Source organism: Oryctolagus cuniculus, chromosome 6 (genome assembly GCF_051225735.1).
Source record: "Oryctolagus cuniculus isolate XC-2025 breed Fujian yellow rabbit chromosome 6, ASM5122573v1, whole genome shotgun sequence".
NCBI classification, from domain to species: domain Eukaryota; kingdom Metazoa; phylum Chordata; class Mammalia; order Lagomorpha; family Leporidae; genus Oryctolagus; species Oryctolagus cuniculus.
In genome coordinates, this window is record NC_142872.1 from 117,761,039 (window position 1) to 117,788,403 (window position 27,365).

General features: G+C 38.2%; 1 long non-coding RNA gene across 1 annotated transcript in view; it reads right to left on the reverse strand.

Annotated features, from left to right (window-relative positions):
- LOC149126268 (uncharacterized) overlaps positions 1-20,324 on the reverse strand; it is an 86,256-nt gene extending 65,932 nt beyond the window's left edge. Inside the window, exons 1-2 of the long non-coding RNA XR_016234941.1 lie at positions 20,087-20,324; positions 6,875-7,033 (exon numbers count right to left, since the gene is read on the reverse strand). This is a non-coding gene — a long non-coding RNA (uncharacterized LOC149126268). The remainder of the gene's footprint in view (positions 1-6,874; positions 7,034-20,086) is intronic.
- Positions 20,325-27,365: the final 7,041 nt, after the last annotated feature.

The window sequence follows — 27,365 nt, forward strand, 5'->3', positions numbered from 1 at the left end:
AAGAGACAAGAGCTTCTTCCAGGTCTCCCATGTGAGTGCAGGGGCCCAAATAGCAGGGAGCTGGATTGGGAGTGGAGCAGCCGGGACTTGAACCAGTGCCCATATGGGATGCCAGCACTGCAGGTGGAGGCTTAACCTTCTACAGCACAGTACAGGCCCCATGTAAATCTTAAAAAGAGAAAGCAGGGCTACTAAATATCTTGAATCTTCAATCTTACTCTAAGTTAGAAGTTTAGTCTAATGGGAAGCAAGGTAGCACCAAAGTTCAGAATCCAAACCTTGGTGTCAGCTCCATCAGTCATGAATTATGTAGCTTTGGGGAAATAGGTACCTTCCTCTAAGTTATTTAGCTGCCATAATAGTTTCAGCTGCTGTGAGCTTCAATTTTCTCACTTCTAAAATGGATATGATACTGCCTGCTTTTCAGAATTGCATGGGATAAGGAACAATGTCGATAAATTGATGAGCACAGTAAGTGCTAATCATTAGTATCGCTATGAATTATTTTATACAGTTATATTCCTAAAGACTTTGTTTCTTATTCTATGACACTATGAAGTTCCTGGAAGTCAAAAACACCAATTATAAGCCCTTAGTCAGTTATTTTGAGAATATTACAAGTTAAAGTTTAAATTATTAGAGCCCATACAAAGTGAGACTTAGACTAGGAATGTCATAGACCAGAAACCATCACCAGGCAGCACAAAGTACAATGATTTGCAGTGATTAAAGCGACAATTATAAAATCAAATCATCCAGACTAGCCTGGCCTAAAGAGGAAAAAGGAAAATAAGGAGTCAGCATAATACTGAACATTGTGAAAAACGGAGGCCAGTCAGGTAGAAACATGTCTCAACTCCAAAGACAGCACCCAGGGAGAACAGAAACACATAGGTAGCCTTCAAAAGTTCATATGGGAGCCAGCGCTGTGGCGCAGCGGGTTGAAGTCCTGTCCTGAAGCATCGGCATCCCATATGGGAGCCAGTTCTAGTCCCGGCTGCTCCACTTCTGATCCAGCTCTCTGCTATGGCCTGGGAAAGCAGTAGAAGATGGCCCAAATCCTTGGGCCCCTGCACCCACGTGGGAGACCCTGAAGAAGCTCCTGGCTTTGGATTGGCACAGCTCCGGCCGTTGCGGCCATATGGGGAGTGAATCAGTGGACGGAAGACCTCTCTCTCTGTCTCTACCTCTCTCTGTAACTCTGTCTTTCAAATAAATACAATAAATCTTCAAAAAAAATTTTGTATGTGTTGTTCAGAAAGCAAAGTGGAAATCTAAGGCAAGATGTGCAGTAAGAAGGACAAGAAACTTATTCTCCACCACCACGAAAGAAGTGCTTTCTATATTAAAGGCATTCTGTGTCAGGTCAGCAAAAAGTTCAGATAGCAGCAGGAACCCCAAGAATTTGGCATCAAGGGAGATGGAATGTGGTCATCTATGGTAGAGTAGAAAGCGGCCACATGTAAAGGCTAGGATGTAGACTAACATGAGGACAGAAAAGGAAACAGCTCGTAAGATCATTAGAGATGCTGACACAGGTGGCTTGTAAGAAGGGCGCATGTAGGTTCGGGTAGATCAGGGCTCTGTAGATCACAGCAACAACTGAAGACCCAAACAGGAAACCACTTGACCAAATCTCATGAGCCAGGAGCCCCAGAATCACGTCCAAGCATGCGCCCTCCATCATCTTCCTGTATTGAATCTTCCCGTGCTTTTCATGATGTTGCCAAACATAAGTCTCAATGTTTTCATCTTCTTCCCATTCGCATTGCCACTACCAAATTCCAAGTCAGCAAACTTCTCCCCTAAGAAGCATACCATAGTCTCCCAACTGACCCCTTCATACACACTGGGCTTCCTCGAGCTAACACATTCTTCCCAACCCATTCTCCAAACTATAAACAGAGAGATCTTTTCGAAAAGTAAATGTAGTCATATATACGTCACACACTCCCTATCAGGATTCTATTTAACACCTTCAGGAACACTGAAAATTTTCTGAACTTAAAATAGTGAAGTTTGGGGCTGTTACTGTGGCATATCAGGTTAAGCTGCTGCCTGCGATGTTGGCATCCCATATGGGTTCTGTTTCAAGTCTTGACTGCTCCACTTCCAATCAGCTCCCTGCTAATATGCTTTGGAAAGCAGTGGAAGATGGCCCAACTGCCACCTGTCTGTGAGACCCAGATGGAATTCCAGCTTCCTGGCTTTGGCCTGGCCCATACCTGGCTATTGTGGCCATTCGGGGAGTGAACCAATGGATAGACGATTTCTCTCTCACCCCTCTCTGTAACTCTGCCTTTCAAATAAATAAGTAAACCTTTTTTAAAACCTATGAATATGGTCCCTAGGCCCCATAGGTTCAAGCCTGCCTTCCTCCTCTCTGGCTTTGTCAGGCACCATGCCCCTCACAATCTTTACCCTTCTTTCCGTTCAACTCTGTGCCTGTAACACTTGTTGTTACTCAAATGTTGCATCTTTTGTTGGATACTGTGACTAGAACCTATTTCCACCTACCCTTTCCAGGCTCATTAAAAGCAGATCCACGTTTTTAATATTGTACAAAACATATCTAGCACTGGGCATTATTTAGAATCCTTCATACTTGGCAGGAATTTCAGCCAAAATGTCAGAACTCTTTTATCAGTTTTCTTGCAAAATTATTCTCTTTTCAATGAGATTCACTTTGAAAGATTGATAGGAAAGTCAGAAAAATTGCCCTTCAGAGATGCTCATGCCCTTAACCCTGGAACGTGTGAATATGTTAGATTAAATGACAAAGGGAAATAAATGTCTCAGATGGAGCTGAGGATGCTCACTGGCAGACTGTAGACGGGGAGATTATGCTGGCTTATCCAGATGGCTTGGTGGACACACAGGGGTCCTTACAGGGGACAGGGTGAGGTTGTGGAATCAGAATCAGAAAAACATGTGGCTACATAAGAAAATCAGAGTGATGTGATGTGAGAAGAACTTGACTTGCCTCATCACTGCTGGCTTTGAAGATGAAGAAAGTCAAGAGCAGGAAAGTTCTAAAACTACAAAAGGAAAAGAAGTGCACTTTTTTCCTCCAGAGAGTCCAGGGAAAAACACAGCTTGGACAATACTTTGGTTTTAGCCAATGAGACCTGAGTTACCTACAGAACTGGACATGACTTAAACTACTAAGTTAGAGGCAATTGTTATAGCAGCAATGAGAAACAAATACAACCAGAGATCTCTACCTTTCTTGGGTATGAGTAATTTTGATGAGCATTCACACTGATTTACTAGGATAGTTATTTTGCAGTGATGAAGTAGGATGGACATGGCCTTCTCAGGCAGATTCTGTATCTTCTCACAATGAAGCAAGTTGTTGGTGGCTTTCCAGTGATTATTACTGTTGGGTATCTCTTCTAGGTTGACTTCCTATGAATATTACTATTTGAGGACCCCCTCCATCTGTTCTGACTTCTAAAGTTCCCATGTGTTTTTACTCATGATAGTCTCAACTGAAAGTAGAACCTATTAATGGCTCTTTCAAGGTCCTCTTTCTCCCAGTGTTCTTGGGCATCAGTTATATTCCACAGTGACCAAATACATCAAGGTTACTTCCTCTAGGGAGGTTTCTCATGCTTGGAGACCTACAGTGGCAGTGTCCCACAAAGTTCATTTTGGTTTCAAATATCCCTCCATCATATGAGAAAAGTGGGGCTGAGCACTGCACAGCAGCCAACAGAAAAGAATCCTCCCCACTTTCTTCATTTGCTTCATCATGATTTTTCATGAGATGGACAAGGGAGCACCAAGTCTCCACTGATTTAAGGTTAAAGCTGTAGTATTTTAGGAAGATTATAAGAGATGTGCAAGAAGAATCTCCTACTCACATATTTGAAAATCATGGCATTCCCCAAAATCTTTCTAAACAGGGCTGTCTATCAACAGATCCCTGGGAAAGCAAATGCATTTGTGACTCAAAAATGCCCAAGGAAGCCCATCATTCCATGAGGAAGATATTCAAATTATACAAAAATGATTATTAGTTACCCATCCAGCCCAAATTGACACACCATGAGAGCTTTAACAGCTCAGACATGAAATCAGCTTCCAGTAGTTAAAACATTGGTGCAGTATGAAAGACAGGGAGAATAGCATTCTGGGAAGGTAACACGCTACTAATGGGCACATGAAGACCAAGCATATCTGACTTCAAACACTGCCTCTGACACTTGCCAGTTATGTAACTTTAAGAAAAGGATTTTAACCCTCAAGTCCTCAGTTTCAATATCCTTGAAATGCAATAATATAACCCCCATGATTATAAGGAACTGGGAGTTCTTCTTAAATTATAAAACTGGTAATGATAAAAACTCTCACTAAGGTGGATTATTTCTTCCATGTGGCTTAATAGGTAGAAATGTTTGTCATCAGAGTCTCCCAGTTTTTTCTGTCCCCATAGCAACTCTTGGGGCTGTTCTGTGCCCTTCTTTTTCTTCCACACCTGACCACATACAATTAAAAAGCACTGGGTGTCCTTGAACCAACTCATGATCCATCTCAAAGCTTACCTGGCCTTCTGTCTTCTGATGTATATATCTACTCGTAATGTTAATGTGATTAATTTCCTGATTATGTGGTTTCTGTGAAGTCCTTTGACTACAATCTTATTCTCTCACTCAAAATAATCATCCTATACACAGAAATGGACACATATTCAAAGACTCAAGATTACTATGGACACCAGAAAATCTTAATATAGCAGCCCCTACAATGTCCCCGAAACACTGTACTTACTTGATGGTTAACTATAATCTGACTCGATCCATTCAGTAAAATAATAATTAAAACTAGCATTCACTGGGAATTTCTTATGTGGCAGTCATTGTTGCACAGATCATTTAATTTTCACTGTAATTGTATAAGCTAAATATCATCATTATCTCCATTTTACTGATGAGACAACCGAGATATAGAATACTTAATCAATTTAACCGAGTCCTCCAAGCAAAAAAGCCACTTGTTTGCTGCTTACTCAAACTTTCCAATTTTCAAATGATTCACATAGATTTCTTTAGTTCATAATGCGTTCCCTGCAAGTGAGTTAAAAGCAATTTCTTCTAATGGCACCTTAAAACAGAATCCCTCATTTCGTTTTAATCAGAGCCCTTAAACTGGGAATTCGGGTAGTTAAAAGCAAAATGAAAACTATAACAAACTAAAAATGGCAAGGGCTATTACCACGATTGTAAAGCTTTAAGCATTTTATATTTTCATATTTATTCCTCACTTTAAACTACTATATTTACTTTTTATTTAAACACTGAAATGTGTCAATATAAATCTTTGTATGTGCAATGAACTGGTAGGAGTAATTTAACTTTAAAACATCATAAAAATTGTAAGGGAGAGAACTATTTTTACATTTTTAGAAACTTTGATGGACTAGTTTGCTGAGTGACAGTCAATGGGAGCAGACAAGCACTGCAACGTGATTAGACAACGACCAACATACGGAGCTGTTGGGTTTCTCAGCCCCACGGGCAACAGAAATGGTACAGCAGATTTTTTGGAAATTTTACACATTAGTACATAAACAGTCTGTCAAGAAATCACACTTTTCAGATGTCTACCTCCTACAGTCTTCAAGACATTACAGACTACCACAAATGTGATTTGTAAGGGAGAAGTTTCCTTGCCTCATATTGATAAAACGATTGTCATCACTAACAAAGTCCAGGTCTATAAAGTAAAAACTAAAAAATCCTTTAAAAAATGAGCTACTAGTGGGTTGTGCCGTGTCACAGCTAAAACAAATTAACTTAATAAGGGGTGAAGATTTTTTTAAGGTTTAGTATGTTGCCAGCTTGAGCAGATTTGGGCCATGTTGAGTAGGAAACCAGCTTTGAAAAAGGGCATACTTTTTTTAAAAGTGCACTGCAAAGCAGCCCTGGAAGTATATAAAAAAAGCACAAAAAAGTCCTTGGCAACAGTTCGCAAAATGGGATGAATCAAAAGCCAATTAAGAGATCAAAATATGTGGAGTCAATATCATAAAAGTGGGGGGTGACAATCTAGGCAGCTTGGAGGCTAATTAGAATGGAGAGGTGATAATTGTATGCACTGGGGGAAGGAAAACTGTAGAGTGTTGGATGGAAATGAGGCAAAGATTGAGAAGGAAAAGATCTCAAACACTTCTGCAGTGTGGTAGTAAATAGTCAAAAACAAAACTGTGAGAATCAAACTCCTTGGTGAGGTGAAGAAAACCCCTTCCATAACCCAAGGGTCACGATGGAATAGATTCTACAAGGACCATTCCCTCTTGAGCAAAAGAACTGTGTGGTTACACTCTCCTCCCCCTGGAAAGAAGTTGCTCTCTGGATCTCTGTGTCCCCCTTTTGTCTTTTAGAGTGGGCTTGAGAGAGCCTGAAGACTGGGGATTAGAGATCGAGCCCCACTTCAGTTTCTAAACTGTTATCCTGGGCTGAGTGCCAACATTTTTTTTCCTTATCCAATCTCCATGGTTCTGTGTTTTTTTTTTTTTTTTTTCAATGAAATTATATCCCAGCCTAATGTATTGCCGCTCTGCTTCTCTGTGTGTGAATAGCTTTTCACAGAGTCCTGTGAACTTTGTCCCCCTGAGGATGACCTGTTTGGTCAAAATGCCTGTACAGTACAGTTTTACTTGATAAGGCAAATAAAGCAAAAACCATGCCTTTTTTTAAAAAATGAGGTTGTTGAAGTGATAATGCCCAGTCATGGCTAAAAGCCACCTTGAAGTTGAGCGAGACCCACAAACAACTAGGTTTTCTCAGTCCTAGATCTCTGAGTTTCTGAATGCGGAAGTTCTTACCAGTCAGTTTCTCATAGCTTTTGTCAGGGCAACTGCATGCCTTACCTAAGCACATGTGCAGGTCAACTTCTTCCAAGCTGCTGCCGCAGTTCAGTCTTTACATAGTGGTTAGAGAGATGGGTGTTTTCAGGCAAATGTTAGGTTGCTTTTTGTTTGCTTGCTTGTATGATTCTTGTCCAATGAAACAGTGTTACAGATGAACCCCTGAAAATATAATTCAAAGAGAAAACATTAAGTACATATTTCAGAAATTTTCTAAACTAATGAACTGTCAAAAAATTTTTTTAAAGTATTCACAGGAATAGATAGTTTCTTGGGCTTTTGGCTAAAATAAAGTGTAGAAGTACCCACAGGAAGTAAACATAAGATATCCTATACATAAGGGATTATCTATGATTCTAGTAAATGAAACATTAACATAGTAAAAAGGTAAAATTTGAAATGAACTTAGAAATTGAGCAGTATATTGCAATGAGAAAAATATAATTGAGTGACTTATTTTCTTTAAATAATTAATACCTTTAGAGGGTAGACAATTCTCAGTTACCTTGGGAAACTTCACAGTTCTCTATTACTCTTAGAGATAAGTAAGAATCATTATGCTTAGAAAATATTTACTACAATTGCTACTTTAGTATATCTTTTGAAAATGAATAAAAAAGCAACAGCAACCACACTGCCAACTTCTGCTTCCTTCTTAGAGAGTTCCCACCTGAAACAAACATTTAAAAAGAACAAAAATACGAAACAACCTTTTTAAAGCTATTGAACATAATGCAACAAAGATGAATAATTCATGAGAGGCAGGAAACAAAAGAATTGAACCCTATTAATTGTCCCAGATGATGGCAGACACACATCTTGAGAAGATTTCCAGGACTGGTACAGGGAGTGGGAATCAATAAGGAGCAGGGTGGACCCCTGGAGTTGATGAGGCAGAGCTGATAATTCAGGGAAGCAAAGGAGGCTAATGTCCACAGGGCAGAGTCCTACAGAGTGGAGATCTGAAGAGAGATCCAGAGAAATGCTGATTACCACATGAATGTTAGTAAAGTGCCCAGGGGAGGCAGGGGGCACCTAAAAGAATTAGAAGGAATAGTACCAAGAGCTCACACAGAACTGGAAATAATACCAGTGCTCAAAAGCCAGAGTGAAAAATGAGTGGACCATTGAATAGACTACTCAGAATGGTCTTAGCTCAGTATTGGCAAGTCTATTTTATTCAGGGCTAATTTATCCACCAGATGAAATACAGTTCTGTTCCCACTTAATGAATCTTTAAAGAAAGGTCTGAAAGGATCAATCTGATTCTAAGTAACTTAACCACATCCTACAACAAAGCTCAGTAATATTTACAGGAATACACAATAATGAGCACCTAACAAAATATAATTACTCTGTCTGGCATCCAGTCAAAGATTACCAGACATAAAAAAGAAACAAGAAGATACAGTCCGTGATGAGGAGAAAAGATTTATTCATCAAGTCTGACCTAGAACTAACACAGAAAAAACATTAGCGAAGTAGAACTTTAAAGAAAGGGTAAGGAAATGCTGATGTTATTTGTCTGATTTGATTAGTTTACACTGTATACTTGGGTTGAAATATTATACTTCACCCCACAAAATATACACATATAACACATTAATAAAAAATTCTTACCAAAGGTTATATTGCAACCTGAATTATTATGCATTCAAAAATGCAGGACAATGATGGAATTTGTTAAGTAGAGATGTGAAAGATATTTTAAATGATTCAAATTGAACTTCTAAAACTGAAAACTATAGTATCTGATAAAATGAAGTACACTGAATGGGTTGGAAAGCAGATTAGACATTTCAAAAAAAATGACAAGTGACCTTGAAACCATAGTATTAAGCACACAAGAATAAAAATAAAAACAAAATAGAGCATCAGTGAGCTGTGGGATACCATCAAGTGACCTAATATATGTTTAATAGGAGCCGGTGATGTTGGAGAGGGAAATAGACAAAAGTAATTAAGGAAATAATAGCTGAAACTAACTGGCACAAAAGATTCTTCCTGTCTTGTAATAGAGATTCAATTCTGGGAATCTTTCATTAGCCAAGGACTACATTTTCCAGTTTTGTTGTTTATAGGTGTGGCTATGTGACCAGTTCCCACCAACAGACTGTGAACAGAATGATGCTTGTTACTTCCAGACTTATCAGTGGTCTGAGGTTCTTCCTCTCTTTCTTCTTCTGTGGCAACCTTGGAAGCCACAAGTTAATGATGGCAGAAGATACAGTATGAGAGGAACCCATGAAATAACAAAATTGGCTTGCATTTGTCTTTGGTTCTGAGAGGTAGCTTTTAAACTCTTAATTTCCAGAGTGATAGGAATGTCTTTGTGGATTCCTAGATATCTATTTTATGCTAATGAGATGACTCAGGGTAGAATATAGCCCTGCCAGAAATACCAATAATGTGATTAAAGGATTGTCTTTTTGTTTTTTTGTTTTTTTTGTTTTTTTGTTTTTTTTTTGACTGGCAGAGTTAGACAGTGAGAGAAACAAGAGAGACAGAGAGAAAGGTCTTCCTTCCATTGGTTCACCCCCTAAATGGTTGCCACGGCCGGCATGCTGCGCCGATCCGAAGCCAGGAGCCAGGTGCTTCCTCCTGGTTTCCCATGCAGGTGCAGGGCCCAAGCACTTGGGCCATCCTTCACTGTCTTTCCGGGCCACAGCTGGACTGGAAGAGGAGCAACCTGGACAGAATTGGCGCCCCAACCAGGGCTAGAATCCAGAGTACCGGTGCCTCAGTTGGAGGATTAGCCTAGTGAGCCACGGCGCTGGCCAGGATTGGGGTTTTGAGTCATATGATATCCATCTAATCTCCAGGAAAGGGAGAAGGACTAAATATTGAGGAACATGACCAATGATTCAATTATCCATGCCTCTACTATGCAACCCCAATAAAAGCAAAGGACACTGAAGTTCTCAGGATATCTCTGGTTGGCTCCACTCTGTAGATCTTCACACTTTGTAGTATAGAAGCCCTCTCAGACTTGGCCACTTCATCTTATTCTTTGGTCTGTAATTTTGCCTTTTTGCTACAGTGAAACTGTAATGGTAAATAGAGCATGTTTCTGTGTTCTGTGGGATACTTTAGTAAATTATTGAACCCAAAGGGATTGTTGATCCCTTGAACTTGTAACCAGCTTGTCAGAGGTGAGGGTGCTCTCAAACTTTTGGCTGGTAACAGAAAATGAGGGCAGTCACCTGAAAGAGTATATCCTCAATCTGTGAAACTTGAATTGACTCCAGATAATTGGGTCAAAAGTTGTTTGTAGAACCTATGAGCTGAATCACTGTATGGAGGACTATGCTACATTGAACTATTTTTGTGAATGAAAAATACACATTTTTAAAAGTGAAGCCAGTGAGTTTGGGAGATTTATATCTTACAGAAAATGTAGTTACCCTGCGTTACAGTTAGCTCTCTCTTTCCTTCTAGTGTTTTCTCCAAATTCATCTCCTCATGAGACTTTCTACAATTACTCTGTCTGTGATGTTAGTCCTCCCACCTAATATCTCATATCCCCTTTCACTATTCAATTGTTTTTCTTAGTACTTATTACTATAGAAGTACATGCATTTTATGTATTTATTTTCTTTATTTTCTGCCTCCACTCATAAAATCTAATCTCTAAGAAGGCAGAGATTTATGTCTGTCTATTCACAGCTGTATCTGCTGTATTTGGAACAGTGCTGGCAAGTAGCAAATGTTTACTGAATAAATGTATGAATCTATGAATCAACATGCAGAATGGATTAGATTGAAAAGCAAGGACAAATGAGCACAGTTAATAGAAATTATTAAGTTGCAATAAATTTAATAAAAATAAATACTGTAGATAGACTACTGACAAGAGAATTAAAAAATTAAAATAACAGTGGCCGGCGCCGCGGCTCCCTTGGCTAATCCTCCACCGGCACCCCAGGTTCTAGTCCTGGTCAGGGCACCGGATTCTGTCCCGGGGTTGCTCCTCTTCCAGTCCAGCTCTCTGCTATGGCCCGGGAGGGCAGTGGAAGATGGCCCAAGTGCTTGGGCCCTGCACCCGCATGGGAGACCAGGAGGAAGCACTTGGCTCCTGGCTTTGGATCGGTGCAGCGTGCTGGCCGTAGCAGCCATTTGGGGGGTGAACCAACGGAAAAGGAAGACCTTTCTCTCTCTCTCTCTCTCTCTCTCTCTCTCTTTCTCTCTCTCTCTCTTTCTCTATCTCTCTGTCTTTCTTTCTCTCTCTCTCTCTCTGTCTAACTCTGCCTGTCAAAAAAATAAAAATAAAATAACAGAGTAAGTGCTCAAATAATTTAGAGATACAAACTACAGGGCTTGGACACGCTGAAATGTGAAAGATGTCAAAGAGATCTTTATTTTCAGTGACAAAGGTGACTAGGAAAATTATGAAGCAGTTAGCAGAGTTAGAAAAGTCAGGAAATAAATGTAATTTAGGAGAGATAATAAGTTCAATTTTGGACATGGAATTTAAATGCTTTCCAAAATCGCAAGGCAAAGCCATGTAGTCAAGAATGCTATAGTTCTAATAATAGAAAATAGGAGTGTTGTGAGAGAAATTTCTAAATTGAACAGAAAAATCACAGGCTTATGATGATATACATTGCCTAATTCTTTTTGGAATTTTAAAATAGTGTTAAAACAGTTTCCCAATTTAAATTTATGTATTTCTCTAATTAATTTATGTGTTTTAGAGGGCCACAGTGAACACCTAGAAAGGATTATTAGAACATTACTGAAATTATTATATTGGAAAATCTTAGGCATAGAAATTCATTTATTATAGACCAGCAGGGCTATTTACTACCTTCAGCATCTTCAGAACTCTTGAGAATTGAATGGATCTTATCTTTATGGCTGAAAATAAACCTAAAGTACTTCATTATTATTTCTTAATAACAAAGCCCTTTTGCAAACAAGCAGGCTATGAGCGAACTTAAGATGAGTAATCACATCCGAACAGTTTAGATGATCAATCATCTTATATATGCATAAAATATTAAACATAATGAACATGTTAGGGGGCTATTGATCTATTCCAGTCGAAGTCACAACAGAACACGAATGCTTTCTTAGTGATTGAGAGCATTTATTAGACCCTGGGGTTTATACATCGGACTAAGTAGAAGGGCTGCAATGTATGACTTCCAGTAGAGATTGGGCAACTGAGATCCTAACTCATTGAAGAGCACAATAAGCTCTTGTCATTGAATTAATATAGAAAGCATGCTTTGACAGGCCATATATTTGCAGCTTCTTCTATTGGCAGTGTCAATTTTATAACCTCCAGGTGTTATTCCATCCAAAAAATATCAATTGTTGGTATCTTCTACCTACCTTTCATTCCAGAAATCAGTCCTCACCATCCAGCTTCTTCCTCAACTTGCTTGCTTTCCTTTTTTCACTCTTCCCTTTTTCTTCATCTATTTCCTTCCTTCCCTTCATGCCACTGAGGTTATGCTGTTTCTGTCATTGAATTTGTTCATCCTCTACTAGGGATACTTGTCTTTTCTTTCTTACCCAACGAACTCCTATCCAACCCTTAATTCAGAGTTTCTCCAAGTGAAACCTGAATAATTTAAGTCCTTGAGTTAACATAATTTGAGAAAAACATTTTTTAAGATTTATTTTATTTATTTGAAAGAGTTACAGAGAGAGGTAGAGACAGAGAGAGAGGTCTTCCAACTGCTGGTTCACTCCCCAGATGGCTGCAACGGCCAGAGCTGAGCTGATCCGAAGCCAGGAGCCAGGAACTTCTTCTGGGTCTCCCACGTGGATTCAGGGGCCCAAGAACTTGGGCCATATTCTATGGCTTTCCCAGGCCATAGCAGAGAGTTATATTCAAGAGGAGCAGCTAGGACTAGAACTGGCACCCATATGGGATGCTGGTGATTCAGGCCAGGGCTTTAACCCACTACGCCACAGCACTGGCCCCAAAACATAAATTTTATCCATGAATTTCTCCTTTAGAATATCTTTTCTAGGCTTGTGATGATCAGTTCCACCCTGGCCCTATTTGGCAACAGATAAACCATTACTTATGCCCACGAGTTGGTCTCAGATATGCACCTATAGTCAGACCACACTCATTGTCTGACCATACTCAATCACCTCATAATTGCTACATACAGCTTGTTAGTCTGTACAATAACAGATTCTACAGCTTTAGAGTTAATTATTCTAGAATGTTTGGAGGGGGGATACAAGAGCCTCAGAATTATTTAGGTCACTCCAGACCCAGCTTACTCCTTGATCCAAATACATGTGACTATTGCCACTTCATCCACATGCCTCTTTAAGCCATTAAAGCATGCACCAGAGAGCTGTCCCACTCAATTGAGTTCTTGATTTGGATTTTATTCTTTTTACACTTCTATACTGATTTTGGTTAAACATAATGATAATATTGCCTAGAACCTAGTTATTATTTCTGCCAACACTTAAATGAAAACAATCTAGCACATCAATACCTCTAGTGATTTTTATACACACAAAAGTTCAAAAGCCTTTTCAAGGTCTTGGTAGATTTCTGCAGCAATGGACCCTGGTTATTCATACTTACCTCTATGTATGTCCTTTTGCCATGCAATTTCACCATTCCTTATATTAAGATTGGAACATATTTCTTCATTCCTTGGATTTGGTCTTGGCTATGTGAGTTAGGCCAGTAACAAATATGACACAAATTCGGAGGCTGGATAAGGGCTACTGCCTTGTAACTTGCCTTCCCTAGAAACCCTTTTCCCATGTGAAAGACCCCAGGCTATTCTATTGGATGAAGGGAGACCACTTGAGAGAACCTCTGGTCATTCCATCTCTTCCAAGCTCCCTAGCCATCTCTACTGTTTGGTCTATATAGTCTATCCTTAACCAATTCATCTCTGACTGAAAGAATCATAAAGTCGATCCACAGATGTGTGACAAATAATGAACAGTCATTATTTTAAGTTGCTATGTTTTGGGTTAGTTTGAAAAAAAAACTATCCAAAATCTTAGTTAAAAAAAAAAAAAAAGACTGTTTTGGGACTGGCATTGTGGCAGATTGGATTAAGCTGCCATATGTGATGTCAGCATCAAATATGAACACAGGTTCAACTTCTGTCTGCTCCATTTCCAATCCAACTCCCTATTAATGCACCTGAGAAAGCAGTAGAAGATGACCCAAGTGTTTGAGTCCCTGCCACCCATGTGGAGAAGCATCCAGGCTTCTGGCTTTTGCCTGGTCGAGCCCGAGCTGATGCAGCCATTTGAGGAGTGAGCCGGTGGATGGAAGATTTTTTTTTCTCAGTGTCTCTCTCTCTGTATCTGTCACTCTATCTTTCAATAAATAAATTAACCTTAAAAAAGACTTTAACAGCCCCCATTTGCTGAGCATGCCCACTCTGTCATCTTTGTTCTCCCAGAGATTTATAATCACAACACTGAGGAAAGAAATCACTGTTCTGTGTATTGAGTTCCAGAAAAGGAATGAACACTCATTGTATCTACAGGAAAGATGCCATCCCTGCTTTATAGACATGGAAATTGTGGCTTAAGGAGGTCAAGTAAAGTCTTCAAGGTCATATGGGCAGCACCTACAGTGAATGCAGTATTTGAATCCAGGTCATGTATTAGTCACTACGATTAGTGTTGGGTCAAAGCTCATGTGGTCAGTCACAGTGTTACAAATTGAACTACAATAATGTAAATTGAATGCAAGTTTGTTCCCACTATAGATTCTGAGAACCTTGAAATTCAAGACAATTTTTCATTTGTCTTTTTAAACAGATACTAGGCAAATTGCCTAGTATAACATAGGTGCTTAATATGCACTTATTCAACTAAATTAGCCTTTAGCATTATATTTACCTTCCCTGACCCTGTTTCTGGTTTAAGTTTGCTCAAATTTCTGCCTATCAGCCCACCAAATCAAACCAAAGAGAAGGATGGAAATGATATTTTCATGATTCCAAGTATTCTGAATCCTTTAAAATGGTTTTCATGGGACCTTTGTTTTACATCCTTGCTATGATAGTCACCTCTCAATGCTATTGGGTTACCAGATATTCTTATGGTTTACTTTGATATCAAGATCCTGGCATCTGCTAAATAGGCATATTTCAAGAACAAGATACAGGTAGGAACTATAAGCCCACCGCCCACTTCTCTCTTTATATAAGAAGAGGATTTACTAAAATTTTAATTCTGGCTCAACCTTTTTAGGTCCAGATCATCCAAATCTATTACTTTGAAGCCATTCATGTTTTGTTATCATTCCATTTAAATGAGGACTGTGGCACTACGCCTGGTTTAAGTATAGTACATTTAAGACTGATTTTTTTTCTATGCATACACTGCTGACAAGTGTTACCCAGTGAATTCTCACAGTGTCTCGTGTGTGTGTGTGTGTGTGTGTGTGTGTGTGTTTGGAAGAGAAGAAGCAAGTGACATCACTCATGTGAGAGATGAAGAAACAAGGGTCTTAGAGGGTTTTCAGCTGTTCCTCGTGGAGCATGATCAGCAAAACAAGACAAAAATCACAGCTCCCTTGAATTAAGACCTATTTTTCCTCTGGGCAGTCCTGGCCTTGATTTAAGATTGTAAAGATCTTCAAACTATTCCCCAAGGATTTCAATTTTTCAAAAGAACAATCTTGCTTTCAGGCAGTTTTGCCTTAATTTTAGGAGAAATTTAAATAGATCTAGAATTTCTAGTTCAAGAAAGCTTAAATCATTAAAAACAATAAAATAATTAAATGTACTCAATGCCCAAAAGTGTTTAAGAATTTTAATCTGTCTTTTGTCCCATTCCATAGAATTACTTTTCAAATGGTTTGGATTTAGCCAGACCTAAAATAGATTTTTGCCAAGAGACTTTTCCCCCAACCCTTAATTTTTAAACCCATGTGTATTTTAAGGGAAATTTAATACATATGCTTCTAATTCATGTGCACTTAACTCATCAGAATGTTGTTTTGTAAGACCTTTTTGATGTTTAAGAAGTCTTTTTGGAGCCTTCCTTTAATAAGTCTTTTCAAGCCTTTATTCTTGGAAGCAGGAAGTCACATTTTGCCAGGAGTAAATGAATTTCAACCCCCAAAGGTTCACATTTAGTCCAAAGCTGACAGCCAAGACACTTTGTGAGCAACTTACAAAAAGGAATTCCTTTGTCCCTATAATAAGGTTGTTTTATTTTTTAAACCCCAACTCAGAAAACTTATACCTGATTTTTTCCATCTTACTTGAACATATGAAAGTTGTCAGTGCTATTTGTGAAAAAACATATAACATTAAAATAAGGATGACTCTAGATGCATTCCCCAATTCCTAAAGATTTGCTAATAGATTTTACTCATAAGCTCAGATAATTAAGCACACCCACAGTAGTAGATATTGAGCCAGAAATAAATGATAATGGGCAGGGTGGCGTGAGCTATGGTGATATATGGTCGATATCATTTACAGAGTAACAGATGACAACAATTCAGTGCCTGTAAACACTGCACAACAAGGGCTTTGATGAGCTTTTTCACAGGTCCATGTGTCAGAGGATCCGACATATATGAAATATGAGGATTAAAGAAGAACAAAGGAGCTCAAGACAAGATGCTGAACAAAATGCTGAACAAAATGCCATTAATAAATTATGAAGACAAGAAAGACAACAGAAAATCTCAGTTTTAAAACAATTACTACTTTGGCTAAGATAATATACCATCAGATTTATTTTTCGCTTGCTGTTGACAGCTGTAGCTGCTCCTGCTGCTTTTCTATCTTTGTGGGACCTCCTAGATCTGGAGCTGGTGTCTAGGAAAAAGAGCAGCACTGGGCATGACTGGACAAAGAGAGGCCAGCGAGAATCACAAAGTACAGAAAATTACCGTTACCTTGGTTTCTTTATCATGAAGAATCCATCCTTGTCAAATAAAGCAAGTAACAATCATTATTATTGTAAGCAAAACCACAAACACTAGGCTTTTTGTTTTGTTTTCTATTGAACAGAACATGTGGGCAACCCAGTGATTATCATTAAGAAGCTTGTATTCTGCCTGGCTCAGAAGGATAATCATAGGTTAGGAAATATCATAAGAAGTTATGCTTATACTAAAATAATTTTGCCTGACTTGAAGCAAGTTCTTGTTCCCTCTCTTACTGAGAAAGGGAATAACACGGCCCTACAGTGAACCAAGGGTGGGCCTGTCAGATACCAAGACCTCTGGATTAACCTGCACTTTGATACTCTGGATGGATAGCCTGTGCATCAAGAAAAATTCTCTTTGTGTTCTGTTCTCTACTCAGGAAACAAGGCCCTTGATCGAAACCAAAATGCTACTTAATGAATTGTGTTTGTTCCTCTTTTAGTTTTTATTTTCTCCTTTTGTTTTCCATTATCTCCATCTGATTTTATCTAATTCCATTCTTGGGCTCCATTATTTTTTTTCCTTTCTTCCTCTACCATCTCCTTATTATTCTGACATTGCATTTACTTCATCCCGTTTGTATTTCTCACAAATCTGTTTCCCTGTGCCCTCATCCCCTTCCATCTGCTCTCTGTCCCCAGGTTCACCTCTTCCTCTGCTTTTAACTGGTCTGGTCTGCTTTTTCTCCATGGCTTCAAGCACAAAGGCAGCTGCTATTTCTTTTTCTTTTTTCTTTTCCTAACATCCCCTCCATCCTCAGTCTCAGTTCTGCAGAGAAAATTGGCAATGGCAGTAGGAAAAATCCACATTAACTCTTGCTTAACAACAGAGAGAAACTCATACACTCATTAAGAATTGGCTCAGTGTAAAGACACAGATGTATTTGACAAGCTGGTGTGTCAATTATGACATTAACCACTAAGATATCACTTGTTAAGTATGCCGTTGTTCTACTGAGGTGTCTAAACATCACATCAAGAACTAGGCTTCGTGTAACGTAGGTGTTCTAGCCCAGCCTCCCACACAATGCAGGAATGATGCCTGTAGCATTCTGTCCTGCCACCTCTGAGAAATTATCCCAGCTAGGAGCTGCTTTGTGGTTAGAAAGTACATATTTTCAGAATGCCCTGTCCCTAAATTCAAAATAGCCTCAATGTGTGCTATAGGATGAATGTATATATTCTCCCACCCCCAAACTCATATGTTGAAACCTCATCCCTAAGGTGAGGTATTAGGGCACAGAAACTTTTGGAAGGTGACTAGATGATGAGGGTGGAGCCTTCACGAATGGGATTAGTGCCCTTGCAAGGGAATGAAGAGACCAAGGTTCCCCCTCTTTTTCCAAGTGGAGTTATAGCAAGCAGAAAGCTAGAATCTGTAAGTCAGAAAGTTGGCACTTTTCAGACTCTGAATGTGTGGGTGCCTTGATCTGTACTCCCAGTCTCCAAAATTGTGAGAAATAAATTTCTGTTGTTTATAAACTACCCAGTTTATAGTGTTTTTGTTGTAGCAACTGGAATAGAATAAAATACTATAATTCCACTTGGGGTAACAAATTCTCAATCATAAGAATAGCTCTCTTGCATCCCAAGTTTCTAAGATTTGCCAGCAGAGATATCTCTGGTTCTCCTCATCACACTGTAAGCTCTGTGAAGTGAGTACTATGTCTTTTGCTCACTTCAGTGTTCCCAGTCTTCAACATGGCTCCCAACGTGTAGTAGGTACTAAATAAGCACTTGTTGAATAAATTAGTTACTCCCTCTTAGAGAAGAGAAAATTAAACCTACCAAGTTTAAGTCACTAGCTCATGTTCGCATAGCTGGATACTGGGGGAATCAGGATTCGCATCCATCTTACTCTCTTAAAACATACAGAGCACACATTTGGCCCCTACACTATTTTGCTAACAACATTCTTTGTGTATAGTGATAATGGCCAACAGCTAGCAGAATACTAAGACACCTAGTAGACTTGATGAACCCTGGAGTTGTCAACAGTGGCCTTGGGAAGAGAAATGCTTCTGGTGGAAATGGTGGCAGGAATGCTGCTGTCCCACACAGTGCCCAAAGTAAGGGACCAGCTTTACCTAATGATCACCATGGCAGGGTGCTCACAGGCAAGGACCAACCATCCACACCACAGCAGTCACTCAGGAGATCATTGATGATCAAAGGACAGCATGTGGACCAGACACCCTCTCCTAACATTGCTAGCACCAGCAAATATCCACGGTTTCAGAAACCTTCTTGAGAAGGAGAAAACAGAACCTTCTGGGAGAAGTGACTAATAGTTCTAAGTATAAATTTGAAGTTTGAGAATTATTTAACCTGAAAGAGTCTCCAGAGCAAGATAATTTACTTTTCTTTTTTTCTGGCACATTTGTGCACCATTTAAAAGCTTCAATCATTTTTTGAGGTTATCCAATGAGTTGTGAGGTTATCAGTGAGTAATTATTATCTCTGTAATCCACAAGATATTGTTCAATTCCCTGCTAAATATACATAGATAGATATTAGAGATATAGAGTCACCTATATTTTTATCCAAAACTATAATACACATTTATATAATATAAAATAGAGAAGAACCTTTTATTCTGGTGTCTGATCCCTTTCCCTTTTTCTCTTCCTTTTTTTTCTTACATAGTCCTCACTCATCTGAGTTTTATAAATTATGTAATATTAACATCCAGATATTAATCCTCTCAACATAATTATTTCTATTCCAATGATGAAGCATCTATGGACCTTCATTTTCCTGCCCCTGAATATTACACATCATATTAATAGTTATTCAAAGGAACTAAAACCATGCCTTTACTTTTAGTTTCCCAGGCAACTTCTCTTAGCATTAATTTCAAATTCAAATAAGTGTCATTATTTTAGTTAACATAAAAATACCACAGGTACTTGTTCCACATTGTTGACTACATAAGAGGAGAGGATTGTGGCCAATTTTTATTTCTTCTCATCTTAATTTCAAACAAATGGTCACCCACTCTTAGGGAAATATAAGACTCTTCTCCTCTTGTTTAATCTCCAACCCCCCAACACACACATCACTCCCCACCTCAGAAGTTGTGATGACCAATGGCTAAATGGAATTCTTAATATTTCACAATGGGTCACTAATATAGGGAGTCTACATCTCAGTGGAGGATTAAACAAGTATAGAAAGAAGAACTCTTTTCATGGTCTCTTACTTTGTTCTCCCTCTTTCCTCCCATGTAACTGGTTTGAGTAAATCAACTAAAAGAGCAGACTCACACTAGGGAAGGCGTGTGGAGCATCTCTAGGTGGATCTCAAGGGAGGACTTACCTCTGTTCTCCTTTCGTGATTTTCTTCTTTTGTATGTCTCTGGGTTATTTAATGGCATAGCACAGGTCCTGGAGGTGTCATCTTCTTACACTGAGACAGTCAGAGCTTGAATGGACTCACACTCGGGCCCAGAGAAGACAATAGGTGAAAGGACTTAGGCAGGCTCAGCCTTAGGTCTTAAGGGAGACACATTCTCTTATTGGCATCCTGCATTGTGGTAAAAGGGTAGGCAATTCTTCTACGAAATAGAAGAGAAAGACCATGCTCAACAAGAAGTAACTTGCAGAATAGAGTAGAGACTTATTCAAACAATTTACTAAGGAAAAGAATTGAATGTAGATTTAGAGCTATCGAGGTACCTAATAACATAAAGTACCATTTTCCTTCAGGGTCATCTGCTACAAATCCCAGGGCAACCCCTACAGAAGTGGCTGCATAAGGTAGTAGCGAAACATTCAGAAATTGAATCCAAATCATGTAAACCATCTTGGAATTACAGCTATTAAAGGTGTAAAGAAACTGGGGTTCCTCATTGCAAACAGAATGAAAAAATATTTCTTCTTTTCTTGATGTTTTCCTGAGGAATCTCAGTTCTACTTGAACACCTGGTACTCAAATCTAAGATCACTAGGAACAACCCATCTGCTTCTCTGTTTAACCCAAGTTATGCTTTATAGTGAGAGTGATGTGTCACATGAGAGTCTCTCTCACCTTTGGCAGTCTTAGAAACTCCTCCAGATTTCTTGCATTGTGATTTTTTTTGTTAGCCTCACATATCTTTCATAAATATTGATCATTTATCAATAGCTTACCAATTTCCAAAAGTAGCTGAAATTTCTTTTACCTACCATATAAACATACTGGGAGTTATTTAATCCAAATTATAAGTGCTGCCATTTTTGCACAGTGGGGTAAACTGTCACCTACAACCCAAGCTTCTCATCCAGCTCCCTGCTAATGTACCTGGAAAAGCAGCTGAAGACCCAGTTGGAAGACCCAGGTGGTGCTCCAGGCTCCTTGCTTTGCCTGCCCCAGTCCCTGCTGTTGTGGCCATTTAGTGGAATGAACAAGTGGATTGAGGTTCTCTCTCTCTGGCTGTCTGTCCTTCTGTGTCTGTAACTCTGGCTTTCAAATAAATAAATAAGTAAGTCTTTTAAAAATAAATTGAGTCTCACTTGCAAAAAACCTCCTAACTGCTTACATGTGCTGCTCACTATTCCTGTCTTTAAAAAATCAGACTATAAATTGCTAACAATTTATTGGGGACTTATATTAACCAGGAAATTTCTGGAGTTTGCACTTATCTCAGGATGCAAACTGGCCTTGATTTTTTCCCCTCTGTTTTTGGAAGCAATGGGTACACTCGAAGATGAGTATGATGGTGGCAGGCAGCATGCTAGTTTTCCTTGTGCATGATCTTTCCATTCTTTGTACTTAGCTTGAGTTTTTTCTTTACAGAGTCCTTACCCACCCCCGCTGCTGAATGCCCCTGTTCCATCTTTCCCCATTGGGTCCCACACTTTTACTTTGGATCTCAGTTCAGTTATTGCCGCAATCAAGGAAGCTCACTGACCACCACCCTAGATTAGACCTCTGTTAACTCACATGCTTGATGTCCCTTCTTCATCCAGCTTTGCAAATGTCTCCTTGTATTAAGTAGCAGTCACCTATCTTTTGTTCAGTAATTTCATTGTTTACAGAACACTGTCAGGTACTTCATCTCATCTGAGCATCAGAACAAACTGCTGGAGTGAGTGAGTAAATGTTGGTGCCTCCAGTTCGCAGAAGGCCAAACCACACATTGATGAGGAGACTCACTCCTGATCAAACATCAAGCCACAGACACATGGATATTTGAACACAAAGCTTCTAAGGCAAATCTCTTTATCATTCCACTACCTCCAATTGATTGGAGAGGAAAGACATGTTGTGTGTGAATTTTCATTCCTCTCCAATATATATCTTCACCACATTTAAAAAAAAAAACTTGTTTTATTTAATCTCTAGTGTGGTTTATGAAACGAATTTTTTTCATATTGTTAGGGTAACTGTCACAGTATTTGATATTCATATTATAGTATTTGAGTATTTGTCACAAAACAAATAAATACTGAGCCAGTTTTCGATTTTCATAACAGCCGGAGGCAGTCATAGTTGATTTCGTAGATAAGGGAGATTAGAAAAAGAGTTTTATGGGGCACAGCAAGACTCTAACACAACTGCAAAGAACAGTAAGCAAAGATCGAGACCAAAAGGAAGGTGTCTTTTTTTTCTGCATAAAACTTCCTTTAGTCTAGTTAAATATTCTTTGATATTCCAGCACTTTGTTTAATTCACCAGCAACTCCCAAAAGTGAATTGTGAAATATTCAGGAATTTTTTGAATTTTGGTTTTAAAAAATTGGCTATGGTAAGAACAGTTACACCACAGTAAGGCCCACAAATAAGGGCTTTTTTCCCCTGAGATCAGGTTTACCAGCCCACCATTAAATATCGTGCACAACAGAGAATACTTTTTTAAATGATGATTACATGAGAAAAGTATTTGAGGAAAAACAGAGGTAAGGGGTTGGGCACCTGGTGTAGTAAGTTAAGCCTCGTCTGTGGTGCCAGCATCCCATATGGGTGCTAGTTTGACTTCTGGCTGTTCCCCTTCTTATCCAGCTCCCTGTTAATGACCTGGGAAAGCTGTGGAAGATGGCTCAAGTGCTTGGGTCCCCGCACCCATAAGGGAGACCCAGAAGAAACTCCTGGCTCCTGGCTTCAGATTGGCCCATCCTGGCCATTGCAGCCATTTGGAGAGGGACCCATCAGATGGAAAACCTTTTTTTCTCTGTCTTTCCCTCTCTCTTTAACTCTACCTCTCAAATAATAAATAAACTTTTTTTCACAAAGTTAAGAATAACACATTTTTTTAGAAATTTTATCTCTCAAAGTCTTTCATATATGGTCTTACGTAACCTTCACTAAAAGCCTATGAAGGCGATAGAGAAGATTCTGTTTATTATCCCATTTTACAGCTGAGGAAACTGACACATTGTGTAACAGCTGGTTCTGATGGTACTAAAGCTGGGTTCAAATGTTGCTGTGTTTGTCTCTAATATCATCTCTATTACGCTACAACATTTTAAGACCTGTTCTCTGGAAATTCTTTATTAAAATAAAAATATATTTGTACTTTGAGGAAGTAGGGCAGAAACACGTAAGTTTTGTGGCAACTTTGCCATACTTGGAAGTGATTGGGAATTCTGTCTTTGTTTTTCCACTGAAAATCTGTGGAATCTGGAATGCTCTTCCTGAAAGAAGAATCCACATGAATATGTGCTAATGCAGGTTTTTTTAGCCCTGGTTTGCCACAACCCTCTGTTTGTTTTCTCTTAAATGTTAATTTCTAATTTGAAAAACATGTTCAGAGAATAAACATTGAGCTCTTCAAGACTATTTTTAAATATCTTCCTGGTTGCTTGGTTAATTTAAGTGTTTATATATGCTGGATTGACAGTTCTAAACATTGAAGTCATTTATTCATCTTTAGTTTAGAAATCGTGCTGAAAACATTTTTTTTTCAGACGTGCCCAATAAGCCTCGTGGGTGTCTCACATGGCATCATAGCAGTGAAAAAGTCAGGAGACAAGAAAATAGTGCACTGATCTAGATCTGCTTTTAGTTGTCTTGACTTTAGTATCCACAAAGGGGAAACATATATGAATAATTTGATAGTGTTTCCTGATTGTTCCTTGATTGAGCTACATATTGAACATAGGAAGTGCCAATATTATAATGAAAACATACTCTTGGATTTGTGAAAATATGAGCAAATTTGCCCAAATTCAGCCATGCTCTGTACCACATTTCCCTTCATCGTCATGCTTCTCCATCCAAATCTAATAAGCATAATGTAATATATTGAATAACCATACGCTTATTACAGTCATAATCTGTAAGCTCATTTGATCTTCAAAATCATATTCAGAGAAATAGGTATAGAATTGCCTATCCACTTTTGCTCTCATAATTTCATTGAAGACTTATGACCTAAGAGAGTCACTGTAGAGTATTTATTGAAAGACTATGTGGTATAGAAACATTAATGCTTTGGTATCAGAAGATATGTATTGTGGCATCTAGAAAAGTATTATGGCATGAATAAATACTTGACTAAATAAGTGATGTAATGCATGACCCCATGACTACAGATGTGAATGGCATTCAAATAGTAATCTCAACATTTCAGACAAGGATCATGATAATCATAGGGTGGCAGTGAACACTAAAAAACAGTCAAGTGTTGGCTAACAACAGTGATATTTGCTGAGAAATGTATAAAGCGATTTTCTTGTTGTGTGAACATCATAGAGTATATTTGCAGAAACTAAAATTTCTATCACATCACTAGGCAAAATAATCTTATGGAATCCCTGTTGTATATGTGATTCATCATTGACTAAAATATCACTATGTGATACATGACGGTCCATGAGAGTACTTTATATTGATAGAAATCAGGTAAATATGCTATCTTTTATAAATATTTTTCTTAATAAGATATTTCAATAATTAGATGAAAATTTGCATTGTATACTTTCTTAAATAGACTGGTTTTATAACCCTAATTACTTAATTTACGGTGGCTTTTTTCCCCAAAATAATACAGTAAGCTCTCTTTTCCATTTGATTATATTTATCAAAAAGAATTAATTTTGTGCTTACTGGTAATTGTTATCAGCATTTGTACACTAAGAAGAATTTCAATGTAAGGCCATGTCACTAGATATCTGACACATTGCACTGGATTATGTGGCTTCTTTTCCTTTTCTTCCATACTCTCAAGTGGCAACAATTAATTTATAGTATGTATGTGTTTTTAGCATCTGTGGAGTTCTCCTGTGGGTTGCTCCATTGAGAGTAGAGCTTTACAAGCTGAAATGTGAATGAAGTAAAGCAGTTGTTAAGAAGAGATGGAAAACATTATGTCCTTAATTATGTTTCCACACCTGCATTTATGAATTCCATTTTTGAAGAGAGAGAGAGATGTGGAGGCAATTAAAGAAGTTGCTGTTGGGCCCTATTGGCGATGAGTCATTACAGAGTTCACAGGGGCATTCTAGTATTGAAGAAAATCCAAGTGCCTAGAGAGATAAAGAAAAGCACCAAACACTTAATTACTGGTTATAGAGGTTTCAGTTAAATGAAATCATGGCATTAAGTTAATACAATACACATTAATAATGCTGTTGATGGACACACTGCTATGTTTGGAAAGCTATTTATATGAAGAAATGAATATAATTTTGTTATTTTTACAACAGCAATTCTAATTCTGCTAAGTGCCTCATGAACTGGTATAGAGACATTAAGAGATTATATTTCAAAAGCGAACTTCTCTAATTAGCTTTCACATTTCACCATTTGCCTTAATGCAGGCAGCAGATTCAATGCAATATATGTTTTATGAAGGCCTACTCTGTGCTGTGATTAGTGTGCAGTCTGTTTTTAACACAATCCTAGGGGGACAGTTTCTTTTTTTTTTTTTGGTACTTGCTTTACTATTAAAACAACTGAAAAACATTTGTTTTCTGACTCCTGGCTCCTATTATGTACTCCTGGAGCAGATGCCAGCTTGCTGGGTAACATTGTTTGCACAAAGGCTGTTTAGCACTAGGCCTGCTAAGTCCCTAGAGCCCCTGGTCCATACGGCAATGAATGAGTTTCAGGCAAAATAGAATGTTGTGATTCTTTTGTGAAAGAAAAGAACTGTTTTCTTACTACTCTCAGTAAGAATCTCTTTGGTAGTGCTTAACAAACAAGACACAGATTGGTGTATAGGAAACTACCACTGGCAGTATTACCCGGCCCACATTAGAGTGGAGACATGTGAACACGGATGTTGTGGACATGGAGTATTTCTACTAAAAATGCACATGACACAAAGGCTTGAATTTTCACATCTTAAATATTATCATATAGGACATTTACAGTATTTTTCATTCATTACAAAAATGACTGATAGGAAGCACTGTAAGACAGATGGTTAGGTCCCATTTTGATGTCATTAAAAGAAAATTGCACATATTTTGCTGAGTGCAATAATATGAGAGATAATTTAGCGAAAAACACATTGACTAAATAAACATTTTTCTTTGGAATATATTTGGGCATAAATATTTTCCTTGTAATTGAGTTTCTCTGCTATTTATGGTACTCATATTGAACAAAACAACAACTAGCTCACCTTGGTGCCTAAGTTGCTTTCATGATTGCTGTCATTGCTGAGATACTTAAGATAATGGTTTTACTAGTAGCTATCAAAGGCCCTAAATTTCTTCATAATGTATTTGAGTCTTTTCAGGGTCTTAAGAAACTATTCCTATTTCTTTAAATGATATTTCACTCCCAAACTTGTATATGGGAGAACTTAATATATAGGAGAGCTTATTTCTTAGTTAACTAGAAAGTTGAACTTAGAGAAATAGGGAGTGGAATAGTGTTTATCAGGGACTGGGATAGGATTGTTGAATGGTTAAAGGCAGGCATTGGGTAGATTTGGGACAAAGGATATAAAATTTCACTTACATAGGAGGAATAATTCCAAGATATCCGTTGTACAACATAGTGGCTATAGTTAATAAAAATATATTGTATTCTTGAAAAATTCTAAGAAACTAAAATAAGCATGTGAATATAGGTTAATTAGGTGTCCCAATAATTTGGAATGTTTTAGATTAATGTAAAATGAAAAATTAGCTTCAAATTTATTAATGGAAAATCCTGTTAAGTTTTCTGTGTTAATAGACTCTCTGATAGTATTGGCATAATTTGCATTTCTGTCTTTCTTAGTGCAAGAGACATTTACAATCACTGCTTTCTCTTTTTTTAGACTCTAATTCATAACACTGTTATAAGACTAAATAAAAGAACTCATATCTAATACTTAACAGAGTATAATCCTTGTACACTTCCAAAAGGTACAACACACACACACAAACACACACTACAGAATGTTGTAATGCTGTTTAGTTTCAGATAGACAAGTTCTTCCCAAAGAGATTAAGGGAGACTAAGAACTATTTACTGGGCAAAGCACACTGACATTAGTTCTTTACTTTTCAGTTCTCTCTGACTCATCAATAAAATATTTGTTGGTTTCCTACAATGTGTAGAGAACTCTTCTGGATGATTAAAAGATGCCAAATGGTATAAAGTAGTTTTTTCTTTCAAGAAGTTGCAATTTAGCCACAGAGATACCATTTCCATACAGAAAAATGTAATTGCTCTTCAGA